This window comes from Procambarus clarkii, chromosome 89 (genome assembly GCF_040958095.1).
Source record: "Procambarus clarkii isolate CNS0578487 chromosome 89, FALCON_Pclarkii_2.0, whole genome shotgun sequence".
Taxonomy (NCBI): Eukaryota; Metazoa; Arthropoda; class Malacostraca; order Decapoda; family Cambaridae; genus Procambarus; species Procambarus clarkii.
This window is the reverse complement of record NC_091238.1, coordinates 4702375-4717939: the sequence shown is the minus strand read 5'-3', so window position 1 is coordinate 4717939 and position 15565 is coordinate 4702375.

Genomic DNA, 15565 nt, shown 5'->3' with positions numbered 1-15565 from the left:
TTTGAGAAAGCTGCCAGATACGTCTATATCCCAGGCGTATTCTGGCCACTATAACATCACATTGCCGGGTTCTTGTTCTATTTGTCCCATATGTGAATGTCTCCTCACGATATCTATCATAATATTTCATGCTACAACTTTCAGGAATTTGTCTGTTTGTTAGATTAGTGAGATTTTCATTAGATATTTGTTTAAGTATTCTCTTTGTCACTGCTAATATTAATTATATATTAATATTAATATATATTAATATTAATATTAATCATATTTATATTAATTTATGCCACTGGTTTTCTACAGGCTGTCTTTGCAAGCATGTCAACAGTGTTAGGGGAGCAGTGTTAGGGGAAGCAGTGTTAGGGGAAGCGGTGTTAGGGGAAGCAGTGTTAGGGGAAGCAGTGTTAGGGGAAGCAGTGTTAGGGGAAGCAGTGTTAGGGGAAGCAGTGTTAGGGGAAGCAGTGTTAGGGGAAGCAGTGTTAGGGGAAGCAGTGTTAGGGGAAGCAGTGTTAGGGGAAGCAGTGTTAAGCAAGCAGTGTTAAGCAAGCAGTGTTAGGGGAAGCAGTGTTAGGGGAAGCAGTGTTAGGGGAAGCAGTGTTAGGGGAAGCAGTGTTAAGCAAGCAGTGTTAGGGGAAGCAGTGTTAGGGGAAGCAGTGTTAGGGGAAGCAGTGTTAGGGGAAGCAGTGTTAGGGGAAGCAGTGTTAGGGGAAGCAGTGTTAGGGGAAGCAGTGTTAGGGGAAGCAGTGTTAGGGGAAGCAGTGTTAGGGGAAGCAGTGTTAGGGGAAGCAGTGTTAGGGGAAGCAGTGTTAGGGGGAAGCAGTGTTAGGGGGAAGCAGTGTTAGGGGAAGCAGTGTTAGGGGAAGCAGTGTTAGGGGAAGCAGTGTTAGGGGAAGCAGTGTTAGGGGAAGCAGTGTTAGGGGAAGCAGTGTTAGGGGAAGCAGTGTTAGGGGAAGCAGTGTTAGGGGAAGCAGTGTTAGGGGAAGCAGTGTTAGGGGAAGCAGTGTTAGGGGAAGCAGTGTTAGGGGAAGCAGTGTTAGGGGAAGCAGTGTTAGGGGAAGCAGTGTTAAGCAAGCAGTGTTAAGCAAGCAGTGTTAAGCAAGCAGTGTTAAGCAAGCAGTGTTAAGCAAGCAGTGTTAAGCAAGCAGTGTTAGGGGAAGCAGTGTTAAGCAAGCAGTGTTAGGGGAAGCAGTGTAAAGCAAGCAGTGTTAGGGGAAGCAGTGTTAGGGGAAGCAGTGTAAAGCAAGCAGTGTTAGGGGAAGCAGTGTTAAGCAAGCAGTGTTAGGGGAAGCAGTGTTAAGCAAGCAGTGTTAGGGGAAGCAGTGTAAAGCAAGCAGTGTTAGGGGAAGCAGTGTTAGGGGAAGCAGTGTTAGGGGAAGCAGTGTTAGGGGAAGCAGTGTTAGGGAAGCAGTGTTAAGCAAGCAGTGTTAGGGGAAGCAGTGTTAGGGGAAGCAAGGGTGGTGGTGGGGTGGTGTAAGGAGAGATGTGTACACTTACCTCTGTTGAATGATGTGTTTACTAATCCCGGGCGCCGACTGCTCTTGACTATCCATCACTAGCCCCGCCTGCCCGGCCTGCCCGACCTGCCCGGCCTGCCCTCCCCCAGCATGTCCTCCTGGTGGGTGCTTCCCCAGCTGCTGCTGCTTCCCCTGTCAAACATACTCTGCTGCTGCTGCTGCTGCTTGGAGGGGTGGTATGGGTTGCCCCATGTACAGGACTTTCCTTCAGCTGCTTTCCCTACCAGCACTCAGCAGAGGCTCCGAGTGCTGGTAGGCTGGTGTGGTGATGGTTGTTGGTGTGGTGATGGTTGGTGGAGTGGTGATGGTTGTTAGTGTGGTGATGGTTGTTGGTGTGGTGATGGTTGTTAGTGTGGTGATGGTTGTTGGTGTGGTGATGGTTGTTGGTGTGGTGATGGTTGCAGGTGTGGTGATGGTTGCAGGTGTGGTGATGGTTGTTGGTGTGGTGATGGTTGTTGGTGTGGTGATGGTTGTTGGTGTGGTGATGGTTGGTGGTGTGATGGTTGTTGGTGTGGTGATGGTTGTTGGTGTGGTGATGGTTGTTGGTGTGGTGATGGTTGTTGGTGTGGTGATGGTTGTTGGTGTGGTGATGGTTGTTAGTGTGGTGATGGTTGTTAGTGTGGTGATGGTTGTTAGTGTGGTGATGGTTGTTGGTGTGGTGATGGTTGTTAGTGTGGTGATGGTTGTTGGTGTGGTGATGGTTGTTGGTGTGGTGATGGTTGTTGGTGTGGTGATGGTTGTTGGTGTGGTGATGGTTGTTGGTGTGGTGATGGTTGTTGGTGTGGTGATGGTTGTTGGTGTGGTGATGGTTGTTGGTGTGGTGATGGTTGGTGGAGTGGTGATGGTTGTTAGTGTGGTGATGGTTGTTGGTGTGGTGATGGTTGTTGGTGTGGTGATGGTTGGTGGTGTGATGGTTGTTGGTGTGGTGATGGTTGTTGGTGTGGTGATGGTTGTTGGTGTGGTGATGGTTGTTGGTGTGGTGATGGTTGTTGGTGTGGTGATGGTTGTTGGTGTGGTGATGGTTGTTAGTGTGGTGATGGTTGTTAGTGTGGTGATGGTTGTTAGTGTGGTGATGGTTGTTGGTGTGGTGATGGTTGTTGGTGTGGTGATGGTTGTTGGTGTGGTGATGGTTGTTGGTGTGGTGATGGTTGGTGGTGTGATGGTTGTTGGTGTGGTGATGGTTGTTGGTGTGGTGATGGTTGTTGGTGTGGTGATGGTTGTTGGTGTGGTGATGGTTGTTGGTGTGGTGATGGTTGTTGGTGTGGTGATGGTTGTTAGTGTGGTGATGGTTGTTAGTGTGGTGATGGTTGTTAGTGTGGTGATGGTTGTTGGTGTGGTGATGGTTGTTGGTGTGGTGATGGTTGTTGGTGTGGTGATGGTTGTTGGTGTGGTGATGGTTGTTAGTGTGGTGATGGTTGTTAGTGTGGTGATGGTTGGTGGAGTGGTGATGGTTGTTAGTGTGGTGATGGTTGTTGGTGTGGTGATGGTTGTTAGTGTGGTGATGGTTGTTGGTGTGGTGATGGTTGTTGGTGTGGTGATGGTTGCAGGTGTGGTGATGGTTGCAGGTGTGGTGATGGTTGCAGGTGTGGTGATGGTTGTTGGTGTGGTGATGGTTGTTGGTGTGGTGATGGTTGTTGGTGTGGTGATGGTTGCAGGTGTGGTGATGGTTGCAGGTGTGGTGATGGTTGTTGGTGTGGTGATGGTTGTTGGTGTGGTGATGGTTGTTGGTGTGGTGATGGTTGGTGGTGTGATGGTTGTTGGTGTGGTGATGGTTGTTGGTGTGGTGATGGTTGTTAGTGTGGTGATGGTTGTTGGTGTGGTGATGGTTGTTGGTGTGGTGATGGTTGTTGGTGTGGTGATGGTTGTTAGTGTGGTGATGGTTGTTAGTGTGGTGATGGTTGCTGGTGTGGTGATGGGTGCAGGTGTGGTGATGGGTGCAGGTGTGGTGATGGGTGCAGGTGTGGTGATGGGTGCAGGTGTGGTGATGGGTGCAGGTGTGGTGATGGGTGCAGGTGTGGTGATGGGTGCAGGTGTGGTGATGGGTGCTGGTGTGGTGATGGGTGTGGTGATGGGTGCAGGTGTGGTGAAGGGTGCAGGTGTGGTGATGGTTGCTGGTGTGGTGATGGTTGCTGGTGTGGTGATGGGTGCAGGTGTGGTGATGGGTGCAGGTGTGGTGATGGGTGCAGGTGTGGTGATGGGTGCAGGTGTGGTGATGGGTGCAGGTGTGGTGATGGGTGCTGGTGTGGTGATGGGTGCAGGTGTGGTGATGGGTGCGGGTGTGGTGATGGGTGCAGGTGTGGTGATGGTTGCTGGTGTGGTGATGGTTGCTGGTGTGGTGATGGTTGCTGGTGTGGTGATGGTTGCTGGTGTGGTGATGGTTGCAGGTGTGGTGATGGGTGCAGGTGTGGTGATGGGTGCAGGTGTGGTGATGGTTGCAGGTGTGGTGATGGGTGCAGGTGTGGTGATGGGTGCTGGTGTGGTGATGGGTGCAGGTGTGGTGATGGGTGCGGGTGTGGTGATGGGTGCAGGTGTGGTGATGGGTGCTGGTGTGGTGATGGGTGCAGGTGTGGTGATGGGTGCTGGTGTGGTGATGGGTGCAGGTGTGGTGATGGGTGCAGGTGTGGTGATGGGTGCAGGTGTGGTGATGGGTGCAGGTGTGGTGATGGGTGCTGGTGTGGTGATGGGTGCAGGTGTGGTGATGGGTGCTGGTGTGGTGATGGGTGCAGGTGTGGTGATGGGTGCTGGTGTGGTGATGGGTGCAGGTGTGGTGATGGGTGCAGGTGTGGTGATGGGTGCAGGTGTGGTGATGGGTGCAGGTGTGGTGATGGTTGTTGGTGTGGTGATGGGTGCAGGTGTGGTGATGGTTGCTGGTGTGGTGATGGGTGCAGGTGTGGTGATGGTTGTTGGTGTGGTGATGGGTGCAGGTGTGGTGATGGTTGCTGGTGTGGTGATGGTTGCTGGTGTGGTGATGGGTGCAGGTGTGGTGATGGGTGCAGGTGTGGTGATGGGTGCAGGTGTGGTGATGGGTGCAGGTGTGGTGATGGTTGTTGGTGTGGTGATGGGTGCAGGTGTGGTGATGGTTGCTGGTGTGGTGATGGGTGCTGGTGTGGTGATGGGTGCAGGTGTGGTGATGGGTGCAGGTGTGGTGATGGGTGCAGGTGTGGTGATGGGTGCAGGTGTGGTGATGGGTGCGGGTGTTGTGATGGGTGCAGGTGTGGTGATGGTTGCTGGTGTGGTGATGGGTGCAGGTGTGGTGATGGTTGCTGGTGTGGTGATGGGTGCTGGTGTGGTGATGGGTGCAGGTGTGGTGATGGGTGCAGGTGTGGTGATGGGTGCAGGTGTGGTGATGGGTGCAGGTGTGGTGATGGGTGCAGGTGTGGTGATGGGTGCTGGTGACGGTGCTGGTGTTTGTGTACCTTGGGGCGTCTGAATACAAACTCTTCAAGCCGTGAATATAAATATTGTCGGACGAGAATTGAGATGTTTTCAGACGAGAGTTGGCGAGACTTCTGCAGGATCTGGCGTGCTGTGATCTAGGAGCCACAGTCTGAGTGATCAGTGAAGCCTGACATAGACTCAACTAGAAGAGCCCGCCATCTCCTGGACCCCACACCTTATGGAGGATATACTGGTTTCGCCCCTGGGGCTGTTCAGCCTTCTATATGTTATATACAGGATGCTTTTCTGTTTTATTTTCTGAATTTCCTTTAGTCCTGGACCTTGTCCAGGCCCTGACCTAAGGGGCATGACGGCTGGGTGAACAGCGATCGGGTTCGCAGTCCTGAGGTAACTGGTTTCATCCCCGGTGTAGGCCGGTCGGCCGAGCGGACAGCACGCTGGACTTGTGATCCTGTGGTCCTGGGTTCGATCCCAGGCGCCGGCGAGAAACAATGGGCAGAGTTTCTTTCACCCTATGCCCCTGTTACCGAGCAGTAAAATAGGTACCTGGGTGTTAGTCAGCTGTCACGGGCTGCTTCCTGGGGGTGGAGGCCTGGTCGAGGACCGGGCCGCGGGGACACTAAAGCCCCGAAATCATCTCAAGATAACCTCAAGATAGGCGGAGACAAATGGGCAGTTTCTTTCGCCCTGATACCCCTGTTACCTAGCAGTGAATAGGTACCCGAGAGTTAGACAGCTGCTACGGGCTGCTTCATAGGGATATGTAACAAAAGGGAGGCCTGATCGAGAACCGGGCCGCGGGGACGCTAAGCCCCGAAATCATCTCAAAATAACCTCAATAATAGAGGACTGAACAATACAACTGAGGTGCATAGGCCTTAAGACTAACAGGGGTTGAGCTTCGGCTCGTTGGTCCCGCCTTTCAACTGTCAATCATCTGGTGTACAGATTCCTGAGCCTACTGGGCTCCATCATATCTACATTTGAAACTGTGGCTCATTTGGGTACTTAGTCTCCACCTGTGTCCCCTTCTTCGTACCACCCGTGTTAAACAGTTTATCGTTATCTAACCTGTCAATTCCTCTGAGAATTTCGTAGGTAGTGATCATGCCTCCCTTTACTCTTCTGCTTTTTAGTGTCGTAAGGTGCATTTCCCGCAGCCTTTCCTCGTAACTCATGCCTCTTAGTTCTGGGACTAACCTAGTGGCATACCTCTGAACTTTTTCCAGCTTCGTCTTGTGCTTGACAAGGATCGGGCTCCATGTTGGGGCCGTATACTCCAGGATTGGTCGTACACATGCGGTATACAAGGTTCTGAATGGTTCAGAACCATTGTCATTTGTAGTGAATCCTTCTGCCCCAATCCTCAGTTTCAGTACCTATTCCTTCACTGTTGTCTTTCTCCTGATGTGGCTGTGCAGCAATTTGGGTTGGGTCTTTGCCTTGTTTGCTATGTCGTTTTCATATTGCCCTTCTGCCTCTCTTCTCACCTTGACATATTCATTCCTGGCTCTCTGATAACCTTCTTCTCTCAAGTGTCCTGTTATTTCTATAGTTACTGCACGCCATTTTACTTTGTTGCTTGGCTAGCTTACATCTCTGATTAAACCATGGGTTTCTCATCTGTATTTCATTTTTGTCCCTTTGGACCGGGATAAACCTGTCTGCTGTCTCTTTACACTTCTATGTGATTATTCCATCATGTCTTGGGCCGTCTTTCCCTTGAGCTAAGTTTCCTATGTTATATCTATTAGGAATTTTCTTATCTCCTCATAGTTTTCCTTACGGAATGCTAGCCTTTTGCTTTCAGGTTCCTTCCTTGAGTACTTTAACGCTTCTTCGACCAGGTACTCAAACGTCAGTACACTGTACTGTGTAGGTGTAATAGGTGTACTCACCTATTTGTGCCTGCAGGATCGAGCGTTGGTTCTTGGATCCCGCCTTTCTAGCCGCCGGTTGTTTAAAGCAATGTCTCCAGTTCTATATGCAGGCGATGAGTCACAATAACGTGGCTGAAGTATGTTGACCAGACCACACACTAGAAATTGAAGGGACGACGACGTTTCGGTCCGTCCTGGACCATTCTCAAGTCACAATCGACTTGAGAATGGTCCAGGACGGACCGAAACGTCGTCGTCCCTTCAATTTCTAGTGTGTGGTCTGGTCAACATATCCCCAGTTCTATTTCCCTATCCTATTTCATACTATATTTAGTCTTAAAGCTATGAATAGTGTTTACTTCTATAATGTGCACCTTTAGCTAATTCCTTTTCCCCACTACTCTCACTCTAAAAGAAAACTTTCTAACATCTCTATTACTCGTCTGACTCTCCAGCTTCCACCCATGGCCCCATGTTCTGCTGGTATTCCCTGTGAAAATTTCGTCTATTTCCAATCTGTTAATCCCCCTAAGTATTTTACATGTTGCTATCATATCTACCTGCTCCCTCCCCTTTATATCGTCGTCAGGTTCTGACCCTTCAGGCGCTCTTCATATCCCATCCCATGTAACTCTGGGACGACCCTCGTCGCAATTTTTTGAACCTTTTTCAGTTTTCTAATGTGTTTCTTCAGGTGGGGGCGCCATGACGGAGCTGCATACTCTAAGACTGGTCTCACGTAGGCAGTGTAAAGCACTCTGAATGCCTCCTTATTTAGGTTTCTGAATGACGTTCTAACTTTTGCTAGCATAGAGTACGCTGCTGTCGTTATCTGATTTATGTGTGTTCCTGGAGTTAGATTTGGTGTTACGTCCACTCCCAGGTCTCTTTCTCGAATCGTTACAGGAAGATAATTTCCCTTTATTGTGTACTGTCCCATTCGTCTCCTGTCACCTAATCCCATTTCCATAACTTTACATTTGCTCGTGTTGAACTCCAGTAGCCATTTCTCTGACCATCTCTGCAACCAGTTCAAGTCCTCTTGGAGGATCCTGCACTCCTCATCTGTCACAACTCTTCTCATCAACTTTGTGTCATCCGCGAACATCGACATGTAGGACTCTACTCCTGTAAACATGTCGTTAATGTATATAAGAAATAGAATTGTTCCCAGCACCGATCCTTGTGGTACTCCATTCGTTACTGGTCGCCAGTCCGACTTCTCGCCCCCTTACCGTTACTCTCTGGCTCTTTCCTGTTAACCAATTAACACATTACTAAGGCTTTTCCGTTTATTCCCACCTGCCGCTCAAGTTTTAATAGCAGTCTCCTGTGCGGTACTATTTCAAAGGCTTTTTGGCAGTCTAAAAATATGCAGTCTGCCCATCCTTCCCTGTCCTGCCTTATTCTTGTTACTTTATCATTGAATTCCAGAAGGTTTGTTAGTCATGATTTTCCTTCTCTGAACCCATGTTGGTGTTTGTTTACATACCTAAAGTTCTCTAGGTGTGTAACCAGTCTTAACCTGATTATTCCTTCAAGCACTTGTCAGTTATACGTCTGGTCTGTAGTAAATTGGTACCACATTTTCCTTTTTCCAGCACTTGGGCAACTCTCCCTTCGTAAGTAACTCATTATAGATCCTTGCCAGAGGCACGCTGAGGGCCTGCGCTGCCTCTTTTATTATCCAGGGTGATACTTTGTCTGGTCTAACTGCTTTAGTTGCATCCAGTGTTGTCAACTGTTTCATTACCTCCTCTGCTGTCACCTCTATATCTGTTAGTCTCTCATCTTGGGTCATCTCCTTATCTAACAATGGGAGCTGCTCAGGTTCGGTTGTGAACACTCCATGGAAACTGGCGTTCAGTACCTCACAGATTTCCTTGTCATTTTCTATATATGCCCCCTTCTGTTTTCCTTAGTCTTGTCACTTGGTCTTGTCACACGGACATTTTCCCTCTTATATGACTATGTAGTAATTTTGGTTGCTTTTTCGCTTTTATTGCAATATCGTTTTCATAATTTCCTTCCGATACTCTCCTTATATTAATGTATTCATTCCTAGCTCTGTTGCATATTATCTTATTGTCCTCTGTCCTTTGTCCTCTGTACTTCCTCCACTCCCTCCTGCTTTCTCATTTTGGCTTCCTGACACTGTTATCTTGAGGTTATCTTGAGATGATTTCGGGGCTTTAGTGTCCCCGCGGTCCGGTCCTCGACCGGACCGTGAAAAAAAGCCCCCCACCTCCACTCCCAGGAAGCAGCCCGTGACAGCTGACTAACACCCAGGTACCTATTTTACTGCTAGGTAACAGGGGCATAGGGTGAAAGAAACTCTGCCCATTGTTTCTCGCCGGCGCCTGGGATCAAATCCGGGATCAAACCCAGGACCACAGGATCACAAGTCTAGCGTGCTGTCCGCTCGGCCGACCGGCTCCTGTCCATTAAACCATGGGGCATTATATTCCCTCCTACTTTTTTGTTGGTCTAAAACTCTCCTCGGCCTCCTTCCCTGTCCACTTGAAATGCATCATATATTGAACTGTTTTTTCTTAGTTCTTCTTCCCACTGCACTTCTCCCAGATATTATCTTATCACTCCTAGTCGCGGAGCAGGTACTTCTTGACCCGACCGCGAGAGAGAACTTTACATAATAGCACTAGAGATCTGCAATCAGGATGATAAACTAATGATCATAAATGCATATAGTCCACCACCAAGCAGCACATTGACAAAGGAGGAGCTAGATAATAAACGAGAAGGTCTTATAACAATAATGAGAGAGATTAGAGCGAGAGCTGATGAAGATAGATCACGTCTGTTGGTAGTCGGGGACTTCAACTTGAAATCCATAGACTGGGAGGCATATGAAGCTAGAGCAGAGGATTTTTGGACTTGTAGATTCGTAGACCTCATCCTGGAAACATTCATGTATCAACATGGTAAACAAGCTACGAGGATGAGGGAATCTTATCTTGAGATGAGTTCTGGACTTAACGTCCCCGCGGCCCAGTCCTCGACAAGGCCTCCTTTTTGCTACCCTCCAGGAAGCAGCCCGTAGCAGCTGTCTAACTCCCAGGTACCTATTTACTGCTAGGTAACAGGGGCATCAGGGTGAAAGAAACTCTGCCCATTTGTTTCCGCCTCCACCGGGGATCGAACCCGGAACCTCAGTACTACGAATCCGAAGTGCTGTCCACTCAGCTGTCAGGAAAGAGGAAGAGATATTTGACATTCAGTACCTTCTTCCCTTGGGTAAAAGTGACCATGTCCTTTCCGGAATGAAGTATGCAATGAGTTATAATCTGGAAGAAAATGAGGAAATTGAAGTACCTTGCCTTGAGGTTACCTTGAGGTGCTTCCGGGGCTTAGCGTCCCCGCGGCCCGGTTGTCGACCAGGCCTCCTGGTTGCTGGACTGATCAACCAGGCTGTTGGACGCGGCTGCTCGCAGCCTGACGTATGGGTCACAGCCTGGTTGATCAGGTATCCTTTGGAGGTGATTATCCTGATAAACCTGATTTCAGGAGAGGACATTATGGGGAACTTAGGAATTTCTTTAAGGAATTTGACTGGAAAGATTTGCTGTTAGTCAAGGAAGTAAAATAAGATATATGTTAATTTTGTGGAATATATTGATAAAGGCACAAATAAATTTATACCAAAGCAGAGATGCAGAACCGGGAAACAGGAATGGTTCAACAGAAACTGCGAGAGGGCCAGAGACCAAAAGATAAAAATGGAATCAATACAGGAAGAGGTCAAACCCCCAAACATCCCAGCGATACAAAGATGCGAGAAACAACTACACGGCAGTGAGGAGAGAGGCAGAAAGAAATTTTGAGAAAGGAATTGTGGACAAATGCAAAACAGAACCAGGTCTATTCTATAAATTCCTCAACAACAATTTGCAGGTAAGGGATAATTTTCAGAGGATGAAAATGGCAAACAAATTTTCGGAAAAGGAAATGTTTTAGGCATTAAACGAAAAGTTCTAAAGTGTGTTTGTACAAAATGAAATCTTCAGGGAACCAGACACAATAAGAATTCCAGAGAACAACACAGAGCACATAGAGGTGTCTAGAGATGAAGTTACAAAAATGCTCAAGGAGCTAAATAAGAACAAAGCAGTTGGTCCAGATGGAGTTTCACCATGGGTTCTGAGAGAATGTGCACCTGAGCTCAGCATTCCACATCAACTAATTTTTCAGGCATCCCTGTTTACAGGAGTTGTAGCTGATATGTGGAAAAAGACTAACATAGTTCCAGTCTGTAAAAGTGGCAGCAGGGAAGACCCCATTAATTGTAGACCTGTATCATTGACAAGTGTAATAGTCAAAATATTGGAAAAAAATAATTAAAACTAAATGGATAAAACACCTGGAAAAAACGATACATTATCAGACAGACAGTATGGTTTTCGATCTGGAAGATCCTGTGTAATCAATTTACTCAGTTTCTATGATCGAGCAACAGAGATATTACAGGAAAGAGATGGTTGGGTTGACTGCATCTATCTGGACCTAAAAAAGGCTTTCGACAGAGTTCCACATAAGAGGTTGTTCTGGAAACTGGAACACATTGGAGGGGTGACAGGTAAGCTTCTAACATGGATGACAATTTTTTTAACAGAAAAATGAGGGCTGTGATCAGAGGCAATGTATCGAACTGGAGAAATGTCACAAGTGGAGTACCACAGGGTTCAGTTCTTGCACCAGTGATGTTTATTGTCTACATAAATGATCTACCAGATGGAATACAGAATGAACATGTTTGCTGATGATGCTAAGATAATAGGGAAGATAAGAAACTTAGATGATTGTCATGCCCTTCAAAAAGACCTAGACAAAATAAGTATATGGAGCACCACTTGGCAAATGGAATTTAAAGTGAATAAATGTCACGTTATGGAATGTGGAATAGGAGAACATAGACTCTGAAGCACACGCCAATAGGCCAATATTTTCATGCTCTGAAGATAACCATACCGGCAACCTGAGGTTTACCGGGAGGTTTACCGGAAGTTTACTGTGATGTTTACCTGAGGTTTACTGTAGGTTTACCGGAAGTTTACTGTGATTACCGGTAGGTTTACCTGAGGTTTACTGTAGGTTTACCTGAGGTTTATCGGGAGGTTTACCAGGTTTACCGGGAGGTTTACCTGAGGTTTACTGGAGATTTACCGGGAAGTTTACCGGGAGTCAAACCACTAACATCTACAATCTTCTTCCTAGTAAGGAGATCTGTTGTAAATGTGGGTGCCTTAGTACTGGTGCTGTTAGCACGCTCTAAGTTCTCTTTGGCGTCTCCTTTCCCTCACATATTTTTGTTGAATGTTGGCGCCGGCGTCGGCTAGTTTATTGTGCACCCCATACTCATCCTGTGAGCGGTAGCGCAAAAAGCATTACAGAGGTCACAAAAGGTCTTTATCAAATCTCAACAGAGATTATTACATAAACAATTTCATGTATCCTTCACACCTTATAGTTACAATGTCAGCCAGTTACAGAGAAAGTGCTATTTCAAGAGCTATATATTAACAGTAAGTCATTATACATTAATGGTTGGTCTTATCGCTAATACATAATAGTGTGACCAATGGAGATATTACAGTCATAGGGGAGCTTATTAACAGGGAGCTCCCCTGTTACCTAGCAGTAAAATAGGTACCTGGGTGTTAGTCAGCTGTCATGGGCTGCTTCCTGGGGGTGGAGGCCTGGTCGAGGACCGGGCCGCGGGGACACTAAAGCCCCGAAATCATCTCAAGATAACCTCAAGATTATAGGGGAGCATAGGAGTTTATTATTAGTCTTCACAATACACTACTTGTTTCTTAATCTCATATGTCGTTTATCTTCTGGGAGCGAAATATGGAAACAGTACAAGGATTTCAGGTATTTTATCCTTAGTAATAAGATAGATTGCCTTATCATACAGCGTGAGTTTATCACAGACCAATCCGGAATATGCGGCTCCAGCGTGTAGTTCATATACAGTCAAATTCAAGGCAAAGTTATGAACGTTCAATGGTATGTCACCAGACTAGTCCTGGAGCTGAGAGGAATGAGTTGTTAGGAATGGCTGCGGGAATTAAACCTCATGTCATTGGAAGCCAGAAGAGCTCCCCCATCCTTTCCATTCCCTATGGACATCAAAGCGAAAGCTAGGGAAGACATGATCACCACCTACAAAATTCTGAGAATAATTAACTGGGTGAATAAATACGGAATATTTAGCACGGAAGGAAGACAAACAAGGGGACACAGGTGGAAACTAAGTACTCAAATGAGCCACAGAGAGATGATAATGAATTTATTCAACGTCAGAGTAGTTAACAGATGGAATGCATTAGACAGTGATGTGATGGAGGCTGACTCCATACACAGTTTCACGAGTAGATATGATAGAGGCTCAGGACGCCAGTTTATTAGCAGTTGAAATGCGGGACCAAAGAGCCGAAGCTCAACCGCCGCCAGCACAAGTGGGTGAGTACAACCAGGCGAGCACAAGGGTGGTCAGGCAGTAATGACATCCTGCCCGACGCTCACTCTACAATGACGCTAAAATGAAGATTATCGCTTGGGGACATCTTGAGCGGCCCGTCCCCACCCCCAGCCACCTCACCCCGGTCTCCCCACCCCCAGCCACCTCACCCCGGCCTCCCCACCCCCAGCCACCTCACCCCGTCCTCCCCACCCCCAGCCACCTCACCCCGGACTCCCCACCCCCAGCCACCTCACCCCAGCCTCCCCACCCCCAGCCACCTCACCCCATCCTCCCCACCCCTAGCCACCTCACCCCGGACTCCCCAAACCTAGCCACCTCACTCCAGCCACCTCACCAGCTTCCTCATCCCCGGCTACTCACCCCTGCCTCCTCACCCCTAGCCACCTCACCCCGGACTCCCCAAACCTAGCCACCTCACCCCGGACTCCCCAAACCTAGCCACCTCACCCCTGACTCCCCACCCCCAGCCACCTCACCCCGGCCTCCCCACCAGCTTCCTCATCCCCGGCTACTCACCCCTGCCTCCTCACCCGTGCCTCCTCACCCCCAGCCACCTCACCCCGGACTCCCCAAACCTAGCCACCTCACCAGCTTCCTCATCCCCTGCCTCCTCACCCCTGCCTCCTCACCCGTGCCTCCTCACCCCTGCCTCCTCACCCACGTATCAACCCCTCACAACTCCAGCTGACACAGTACAAGCAGTTGGTGTGGAGGCGAAGCCTAGGTCGCTGGGGGGCGCTGTCAGGCGGTCGATATTAGGCTTCGTGTCGTCCTGATGCGGTTTCAATAAGCCTTTTATCGGCAAACATCCCATAATTCGGTAGTGTTTGTGTGAATGGGTTGGTGTAAAGTTTGTGGGGCGGGGGCAAGCTTTCCACTCGGGCACAGTTGGCGACCTCTCCTTATATATAACTACCCACGGAGAAAGGACACTTCAATTAATTTGTTACCATGAAGACCAGTGTGTAGAAAGTCCCACTTGGACGTGTTCTGAGTGTGTTTACACTGGGAACTTTTAAATCAATAAATATTTGTACAAAAGCGTATTGGGCAACTTGTGGCTAAACAGCTGTGATGGGATCCCTCTTTTTTTTCAGGACGCATCAACCGAAAACGGGTTGTGAATGGGTGAGCGCCCGCGGCCACGACCGGCCAGGGAGAGACTGCACAAGAAGATTCTCGGGTTTAAGCTTGTTAGGCGCCCTGGGGGGTGCGTGGGGCGACGCATTGAGAGCACTTATTACGGCGCTGTGACATATATGGGCCTTACACGTCCAGTAATAACAGGGGTGACCCACTCGCCGAACTGTCAACTGCGTCCGCTACGGCAAGGATAGCTCGTTTTTCAAGCATTTAATTTTTTTCCTTTTGCTGGTTGAAGGTGTTGGTGACGGGGGGGGGGGGGGGGGGGGTAACATGCGGGTAAGTTTATAGTCTTTATTTGTCGTAATTGTCCACATATGTGCCTTCAACCCACACATGTCAACACGAGCTTCACTCTCCCCCTCACACACTCACGATTATATCAAAACGATTTTTCCTCTAAATGTCATATCTTACATTATATAATAAGCAAAATTTGGATCAGTTGTTGTTTATTGAAACTCGAGGTGTCCAGGCACGCAACGGTGTGTGTGTATTTGTTGCTTTATTAACTCTACATAATCAGTACCCATTATTAAACACCGATACATTATTCTCATGTATATTTTTGTAAAATAATATTATTATTATTATTGAGAAACTTACTACAACGCCTTAGTGCCTTAATGAGGGTGAGTGGAAGACCCGGTTTATGTTATAGGGTATTAAAAACTAATTTTCTAATGTCACCTACAACCTAATGTCACCTACAGCACAAGGTGCTGTATATAATGTTCTTAAGATGCTTCATCTGTTATCAAGATGCTGCATCTGTTATCAAGATGCTGCATCTGTTATCAAGATGCTGCATCTGTTATCAAGATGCTGCATCTGTTATCAAGATGCTGCATCTGTTATCAAGATGCTGCATCTGTTATCAAGATGCTGCATCTGTTATCAAGATGCTGCATCTGTTATCAAGATGCTGCATCTGTTATCAAGATGCTGCATCTGTTATCAAGATGCTGCATCTGTTATCAAGATGCTGCATCTGTTATCAAGATGCTGCATCTGTTATCAAGATGCTGCATCTGTTATCAAGATGCTGCATCTGTTATCAAGATGCTGCATCTGTTATCAAGATGCTGCATCTGTTATCAAGATGCTGCATCTGTTATCAAGATGCT